The sequence below is a fragment of the Mustela nivalis genome (assembly GCF_964662115.1).
Source record: "Mustela nivalis genome assembly, chromosome: 4".
Classification (NCBI taxonomy): domain Eukaryota; kingdom Metazoa; phylum Chordata; class Mammalia; order Carnivora; family Mustelidae; genus Mustela; species Mustela nivalis.
Window position 1 is genome coordinate 33,491,908 of NC_139023.1, and position 9,162 is coordinate 33,501,069.

The 9,162-nt window shown below is 40.0% G+C and overlaps 1 long non-coding RNA gene across 2 annotated transcripts in view; it reads left to right on the forward strand.

Annotated features, from left to right (window-relative positions):
- The window catches only part of LOC309863704, a 28,096-nt gene extending 19,197 nt beyond the window's left edge, over positions 1-8,899 (forward strand). For both annotated transcript variants that reach the window (XR_014311192.1, XR_014311193.1), the window contains exons 3-5: positions 1,014-1,080; positions 5,876-5,952; positions 8,446-8,899. This is a non-coding gene — a long non-coding RNA (uncharacterized lncRNA). The remainder of the gene's footprint in view (positions 1-1,013; positions 1,081-5,875; positions 5,953-8,445) is intronic.
- Positions 8,900-9,162: the final 263 nt, after the last annotated feature.

Below are 9,162 nucleotides of genomic sequence, written 5' to 3' on the forward strand. Positions count from 1 at the left end.
AGAACCCAAGCTGGGGGAGCAGGAGAGGGAGAAGCAGGCTCCCCACTGAGTAGGGAGCCCAATGTGGGTCTCTATCACAGGATCCCGGGATCATGGCCCAAGCCAAAGACCGACACCCAAACAACTGAGTCACACAGGTGCCCCCAAATATATCCAAATTCTAACAGCTTGTCACCACCTCACCTGATTCAGGGCTAACAGCTGGGTTTGAGTCAATCACATCTCTCATCTGGATTATCGCATTGGCCTTTTAATTCATCTTCCTACTTCTGCCCTTATCTGCCTCCTACAGTCTATTCTTAACATAGCAGCAAGAGTGGATTCACTTAAAATGTCAGATCATGTCACTCTGCTTATAACCCTCCCAAGGCTTTCTATCTTAAGCAGAGAAAAAATTGAAACTCCTGTAGTATTCTGTGAGGCCATACACGACCTTGTCTCCCTCCCCTTACCTCTGTATCTCATCTCTTCCCAGTCTCTCCTTCACTAACTCCACTCAGTCATATTACTCCCTCATTCAGGTTCATGCCCAGGGCCTTTGCACTTGCTGTATCCTCTGCCTGTGTAGTTACAGCCTCAGTGAGTTAGGAGCCAAGTATCTTCTGATGGGCCTGGGGCCACTCTTAGCTGCTGTTCTAAACATATTTAATTTTCAAATAAAGTCAAGAGCAAAGACATACTTCTTCTACTTAACATATGCAACTATTTCTCAAGCAGATGATCATGCAAAATTCCACCTTGTCAATATTAGAGTTATGAATATATATTCATTTTCTAGCTGAGTTGAGCCCCTCTTTGATATTTCATACTATAAATCCTAAAATTTAAGATTGACTGCTATTAGCACATTATGTTAGATAGTGGGAAAATGGGACAGAGAAAAAGAAAATGTATGCACCAATATGTTCCTATCAACGTGAGAAAGAAATGTTCATAACCACGATAGCCCTTGTTTTCAAACTGGTCATTTGATCATCATTCATATTTATGACTTCTTTCTTCTATTCCCATAGGCCTTCTTTGCTGTTGGCACGGATTAAGATGCATGAAGTCACTATAGCAAGAACGGAAGCCATGGAGGTGAGTCACTTGCTCACATGACTTACGTATGCCTTTAGGATCTGCCCGAGGCCAGTCTTGACCTCTTCCATTTAAAGATGGAGTGTCGCTGGACACATCAGGCTCTATGGCTAGCCAGCATCCAGAGCACTATTAGTTTGAATAGTTAAATCTTTGCTAGAGCCCAACAACAAGTTAGAAGCTGTTTCTCCAAAAGGAGGATAGTTCTGTGCAGAGAGTGGCATAGCTTTGCTCAGAACCCTAACAGTCTGAACTGAGGAGCTGTCCAATGGCTCCATACAGCATCCCTACCAGTCACAGACACTTTGATCACCATGGGATTTACTGGGCCAGACAGCCCAAATGGCCATGTAGCTTTCATGGCAGCCTGGACCCAGTAGAGAGTCACATATTTCTCTGTACTCCAACCAAAATGGGGAATCCTTTGGGTTGTTGGGTAAATGGGTCAAAGCAGCAGTCCTAAATGTGTACATTGCCTCCCAAACACCCTAACAACACAAGGTGTTCTGCTTTTTCCTATTGATGAGGGGGCCATAGGCAGCAACTTGTCCTTATCCTTCAAAGGGATATCTTGATGTGGCCCATGCATCTGGACTCCTAGGAATTTCATTGAAGTGGTAGGTTCCCAAAGTTTTGTGTTTTGTATCCCACCATCTGGCCCCTTGTGTCTACCCAAGCTGTCTAGGGTGGTGGCTGTTTCTCTGCTCACCCACACATTCAGTTATGTGAAGTCATACTCATACCCTTCCCGTGCAGATTGGTCAAGTCCAAACCTCCTCCTCCACTTTCTGCTCCCTCCCCTACAAAACCCTAAGTTCCAGAAACACTGAACTGCTTATCATTCTCTAAAGATGCCATGCCCTTGCAGGTCTCCGGATATTGATTGTGCTCTCCATACTGGATGGCTCTTTCCTGTCTCCTCTAGTAAATTTCTGTTCTTCCTTAAGATAGAACTAAATATCTCTTCTGTGAAGCCTATCCCTCCTTCCTCTCCACCGTGCTCCTATAAACCACTTTTCCCCCCCTTGATTTGTACCGATCATGTCATATGAGAATTACCTGCTGCCATGTAGAGGCTCCACAGCAGGGTCTGCCCTACTTCTCTTCCCATCCTCTGATCTCGGTGCACTTCTGTGCATTGGTTGGAGCTCTGTAAATGTGCCCTGAATTAATTAAACTTCCTTCCTAGTTGACTGTCTTCAAAGTGGCTGAGCTATCTTTATAAGTCGTTATTTTGAATAATTAATACGCTAAATTTTCTCCTTCTCCAGTGCTAATTTTACAATTGCATTTATTACATGTTTTATAGGTGATACATGGGAATGAGACCCCCATATTCCTATTGCCATCAAAATTTGGAAATAAAAATTTACCTGATAGTTAAATAAGAAAAATAAAGCCATGTATAATAGATATAATTTATCTTATGTAGGAGGAAGGCCAAGATATTGTCTGTAAATGTGGACTGAAGAATGGGTTTGTCCAAAAGCTCAGTTTAGGCCTCCAGAAGGCCAAATGAAGGAGACAGGATTGGAATTTGATTATGATCAAAATGATCTTAGTATCCTCAATAATGGGTGCAAGAAACCACAACCTCGCATTGACAAGGAAGCTCCAAGAGCCAGAGGCTGGGAGGATCCTTCCGGGCTCCGCCCAGGACCCCTCAGTGGGCGTCCTCCGGTGGACCCCTGTCACCATCACAGGGGTGAGGCAGGCTGTCAGAACCGCAGATCATTCTGCTCCAGGTCATGATCTCAGGGTCATGAGATCGAGCCCTGCGGGTCGAGCTCTGTGCTCAGTGGGGAGTCTGCCTGAGATTCTCTTCTTTTCTCTCTGCCCTTCCCCCTGCTCTTGCATTCATGGGTGTGCTCTCTCAGATAAATAAATAAATCTTAAAAAATAAAAATAAAAATACCCATCTTGCCTCTCCTTTGGATGGGTGTTCTTCAAACATTTTTGGCTAGCATGGACCATTAACAATGTACCCCCCCATACATCTTTTTTTAAAGATTTTATTGATTTATTTGACAGAAAGAGAGAGAGATCACAAGTAGGCAGAGAAGCAGGCAGGAGTGGGGGCAGTAAGAAGGCTCCCTGCTGACCAGAGAGCTGGGGCTCCATCCTAGGACCTTGATATCATGACCTGAGCTAAAGGCAGACGCTTAACCCACTGAGCCACTCAGGCGCTCCCCTCCATACATTTTTTAATTGATGTACAACATTTTTTATCATCAGCTTAAATCAGTGCAAAGAATATAATTTTTGGTGTATTAGACATATTGATAAAGTTTTACTCTTTTAAATGTATCCAGTGAAATAAGGACTATCACTATTTGATACTCACTATCATGTATTTTTTAAATACTTAAGCCAACTGTTCATTAACATTTTACATTGTTCCTTTTTGCTCTTTATCTCATATTTTAATTCCATTTCTCTCAGAAAATTTCATCCTAATATAATGTATTTTAATGCCTTAAAGTCTTTTATTTATCATCCTAAACATAATTCTCTGCAATGTCGAAATTCAATTTTATTTCCTGAGACCTAAGTCTTTAAATTTAAAAATACCTTCCAGTTTGAGCTACTGTTATTACTAGCATATTATTCATCAAAATATCATAAATATGTTATAAATCTTATGGAGAATTATTAAAGATTAAAAGCAAATTTTTTTGGAAGTGCATATTTTTTTTAAGATTTTATTTATTTATTTGACAGAGAGATAGATCACAAGTAGGCAGAGCAGCAGGCAGAGGGAGAGGGAGAAGCAGGCTCTCTGCGGAACAGGGAGGCCAATGTGGGGGTTGATCCCAGGACCCTGGGTCATGACCCCAGCCAAAGGCAGCCACTTAACTGACTGAGCCATCGGGGTGCCCCTGGAAGTGCATATCTTAAGATAAATAAGTCTGCATTTAAAAAATGAGTTTATGTATTTGTGGACGAATGAAGGTGCTACTACTGCTAGAAGGGATATAACGGTAATAATAATTATAACAGTAAACTTCCTTCTCCCACTGTTGAGACAGGGCTTAACATCAGTTCCATTATTTCTGTTTCTCAGTGTTACAGATACAGCTCTGAGAAACTTTGTTCATATCAGAACAAAACAAAAGATGGGAATGGAAAGAATTTCTTATAGCAACATCATCACTATATATTTTTTGCACTCCGTATATGACAAAAACACAAAAATTAGGTTCCGCCATCTGTTAGCTGACAACTTCGTTCCTTCTACTCCAGTTTCGTTAGTTGCAAAGAACTGGAATGAGAGGACTTGTAAGACCATCGAGTCTCCAAAGTCTTCAGCTGCCTCAATGCCACACGCAGTAGATTGAATTGTACTTTTCCTTGGTTTTACCCCAGAGGCAATGCACCAGTTAGAATCAGTTTGTCCAGATGGGCCTCCCCTCTGTAAAGAGGATGACAGAGCAAATGTGAAAGGGAAGATGGGAACAGAATTCCAGCCTGAGGCACACATGTTTGGGGCAGTCTTTTAGGAAAGTGTTTCCCCCTTACAGAAAGACGGTGAGGACCCCAGAGTCTGCTCGTCGTAGAGCTCCTGCTTTGAGGTTCGGAACCTGGTTAAAAGAATTTACCCACTTTAGTTCTTTTCTTTCTTTTTTGTTTTTGAGTTGATTTCTTCTAATTTTTGTCCGTGTTTTCTCTGGTCTAAGAGAATTAAACAGATCTGTAGGTAAGTGTCACCAAATAGTGAGACATTTAGTAGCTGGAGGGCATAGAGGCTGTTTTCTACATTTTAACAAGAGCAATGATTTCATATTAATTGTAGAGGACATCGGATTGGCTCACAGAGTGGGTATCTGTGGTTTCTGCCTACTCAGCATTCATTCCCCTTTTAATAACGACACATCATTTTGTTTACTGAAATGAAATGGAGGTAAATTAACTCTGAATCTAGGGAGGGTTGTTTTAGTGTGTCATCAATGTGTCACCACAGAAAAGGACAATAACATTTTGCAAGTTCTTTTCTGACTTTGTCTTTGATACCTTTGACCGTCTTGAAACTTTTGAGATACTAGTTTATGGTACAAAAATTTTTACTGCACAGTGTTTATCTAGACATAAAGCTGTTTGTTTGGAGTGGATGGGTGTGTTGGTTTCCTCGGGCTGAGGTAATAAAATACTGCAAACTGGTAGAAATGTCAGAAATTTATTCCCTCAAAGTTCTGGGGGTTGAAAATCCAAATTCAAGATGTCAGTAGAGTTGATTCCTTCTGAGGACTTCATGGGAGACTCTGTTCTGTCTCTTTCCTAGCTTCTGCTGACAGACAGCAATTCTTGGGGTTTTTGTCTTGTAAATATATCTGTTCCGTCTTTGCCTCATCTGCCCGAGGCATTCTCCCCATGTCTCTGTGTTTTTACACAGATGTCTTCTTTTTTTTTTTTTTTTTAAGATTTTTAAAATTTATTTGTCAGAGAGAGAGAGAGAGAGCGAGCACAAGCAGGCAGAGTCAGAGAGAAACGCAGGCTCCCCACTGAGCCAGGAGCCCAATGTGGGACTTGATTCCAGAACCCTAAGATCATGACCTAGCCGAAGGCAGTGGCTTAACCAACTGAGACACCCAGGAGTCCCTACACAGCTGTCTTTTTAAGGACATCAACCATCATGGTTTAGGGCCTACCTACACCATAGGTAATACAGGAGGGAATACATGGGGGCCATTGGGCAAAAATTATTTCCATTTTACCAAAAAGTTTCAAAAAGAAAATGTTTATCCTTCAAGTTTCTTTTCAGGTGAAATCATGTTTTATACTTTTGTTTGGCTTTTAGGACAAGCAATTGAGAAGAAAGCAACTTTGTGAGGAAAGCAACACAGATTTCAAAATGATGATGATACACATTATCAGGTTTTAGTATGTTCCCAAATTAACAAATTCCCTGTAATAATTGATATTTGTATTACATTTACTTCATATGTGTTTGCTTTTGAAAGAGTATCCTCTGGCTCACCTTCTGTTTAAGACTACTTTTCTTTGTTTTGTTTTTTTAATTATTATTATATATTCTTACTTTCCTTGTTTCTTTATTGCCTACTTCCTAGGCCACCTCTTTAACTTACATGTATATTGTGCTATAAACATATGTGAAATGTGTGATATTCCTACCCGCTCTACTCTAAATTTCTGTGATGAGAAATTTAAGGTAACACTGTATTAACTAACTGGAATTAAAATAAAATTTTTTTTAATTGTCTATAATGAACACTAAAAAAGCCACAGACAAAATAATCGTTGCTCAGTATGAGGTGTTTCCTATTAAAGGTGATCTTTATGAACATCTCAGCTTTGTATCTCATTGCCTATGTCTTTGACATCCAGTTGGTTTTCTGTGTGTATTTGTTTTCTATTTTGTTGTTTTTTAAATGGTGAAAACAGGACCCAACGTGTTGGTTTTCTGATAATCCTAATTCAGCAGGAACTTCACCACTCTAACATATTTAATATTTAGTGTTGGTTTTCTTTACTGCGAGCTCTGCCAACTTCTGCTGGTTTCTGTTTCAGGTCAACTGATACCTAGGGAAGAAACTTAAAAGCTAATAACCTCCCCTTTATGAAATTGGAAAGCTTCAGTTCTAAGGATGCTAAAGCCAGTTTATAACCTGTTAGCTTTTGGAAATACATTATGAGCTAGTAATAGGGTTCAACAAAATGTTTTCGGCACTAAGGTGTCATAGAGGTCCAATTCTTAAAAAGAAAAATTTTAAGACCATGCATAGTCATCCCAAAGTAGATGGGTTTCTGCAGAATAGCAAACAATCAACCCCCCAATGTCAGTGGCTTAAAACAGCAGTGGTTTACTAGCTGCTCACACTACGTGTCCAAAGAGGGTCAAGAGGAAGACTCTGCTTGTGGTAGTCCCCCACCGGATCCAGACTGATATGACCTGGACACGCAAAGGGCGTACTGGCTCTTAAAGTTTCCACTTGGCAATGATACACGTCATTTTCACTCATAATTCATTGGAAAATGCAAGACATATAGTCATGCTTGAATTAAAAGGGAATGAGAAATGCAGTTCTACCACATTTCCAGGAAGAGGAGGACTGGAATATTTTTGGACAGGCCTAACCTCTACCATGCCCTGAATGACAGATAGGTATCTAAAAGCAGAAGCAATTCTGGTTATTGGAAATGTTCCAGCAATACCACAGAAAAGGACCTCAATGTTTGGTCAGACTTTGGAGATGTGTGGTAGCTTCTCAAATGTCTTTTTTCTGCTTCACTATATTCTGGCCAGATTTTCCATTATCTGATATCGTATATTCACTTTTTCTGTGAGAACTATGGGCTGATTTCTATAGCCAGGCACTCTAAAACGTCTTCTATTTCCATATTCTTTTAACATTACATCTGAAAAATCACAGTAGCTAGTGAGTTCTCTAATCTAATTTCTACATCTACAATTTATTTTTCCCCAGAGAACTGCATAGAACTCAGTCGTGTACATTTAGGTAAATTGCTTAACCAACATCTCCAAGCTCAACTGTCCTGCATATGAAGTAAAATAATAATCATCCTTAACTTTAAGGGTATTTTGAGTATTTAAAGAGGTGATGTTTGTAAACACTACCTAATACAGATATTAGCTAAATCTTACACAATTCTTGTTAGATGGCAGCCTTTTCTAAGTGATCTATATCATAAGACCCATTTAATTTTCCCCAAAACTCTATATGGTAACTAGCATTGTTACCCTCATTTTATAGATAAGGACACAGGAGCACAGAGATGTTTAATAACTTGCCCAGAGGCACATAACCACATAACATGGTAGAACAGAAAGCCAACAGGCAGTCTGTGCCAAAGACCATGCTCTTAATTTCCGTGTTCAGTGGAGTGTGCAGAACATAGAAAATGTTCAAAATAGTTTGCTTATTTTTATTATGGATATTGTTATTATCACTTGTTTAAGTTTAAAGCTCTATAGTTTTCTCACGGAAAAAGTTAAACCCTCTTCTTTCACTAACAACGTGGTATTTTATAAAAATGCCTGAATTCTGGGGCGCCTGGGTGGCTCAGTCAGTTAAGCATCTAACTCTTGATTTTGCCTCATGTCATGATCTCAGGGTCGTGAGAGCAGCCCCATGTCGGGCTCAGTGCTCAGTGGGGAGTCTGCTTGAGATTCTCTCTCCCTCTGTCCCCACTAATGCTTGCTCACTTCCTCTCTCTCACTCTCTCTCAAAATAAAGAAATAAAATCTTTTTTAAAAAAGTAAAAACCACATCAACTCTTTTAACATTATTTACAAAGAAATAAAAAATAAACTCCAAGAGACACCATGGCTTCTGTCTTGGTCTGTTCTGGTCTGCCTTATTTCCTTTCTCTCTCTCTCCTTTCCAGCTTTCTCTTGGATCCCCTGCTGTAGGGGAATGCAGCTGCCTTATTGTCAAGATTCTCAGGTTGCTCACTTGGGGAGAAACTGAGGTCTCAGACTAATAGTCAGTTAGAAACTGAGAACTACCAAAAATCATGTGAGAAAGTGTGGAAACAGATCCTGCCCCCGGTCCAGCCCTCAGGGGATTGTGGTCCCAACAGCTCGACTGTCATCACATGAAAGTCCCTGGGAGACTCAGCTACGATGTTCCCAAATGCCTGTCCCTCCCCCACCTCCCAGAAAAGTTGGGATAATAAATGTGCTTTTCAGCTGCAAGGAGTAATTTGTTACATGGTAACATATAGCTAAAACAGGTATCAGCACCTTGAAGTAGGATGCTGCTATAACAAAAAACTAAAATGTGTAAAATGTGAAGAAGGCTTTTTTTTTTTTAAATAAACAAATTTCTTGGCCATTCTATTTAAAAAGTAGCCTGCCAATTTCTGTACACAAATACGCTAGGATTTTGGTTGAGATGCCATTGAATCTATAGAACAACATGGGGACCATTGCCACTTCACGGTATTGCTTCTTCCAATCCACAAACATGGGATAGTTCTTCATTTAATTGGGTTTTCTTTAACTTTGCTTAGCAATGTTTTGTATTTTTCGGTATATATATGTCTCACATGTCTTTCATTATTTTGATTCCTGATATTTTGATGCTGTCATGAATGTTTTAA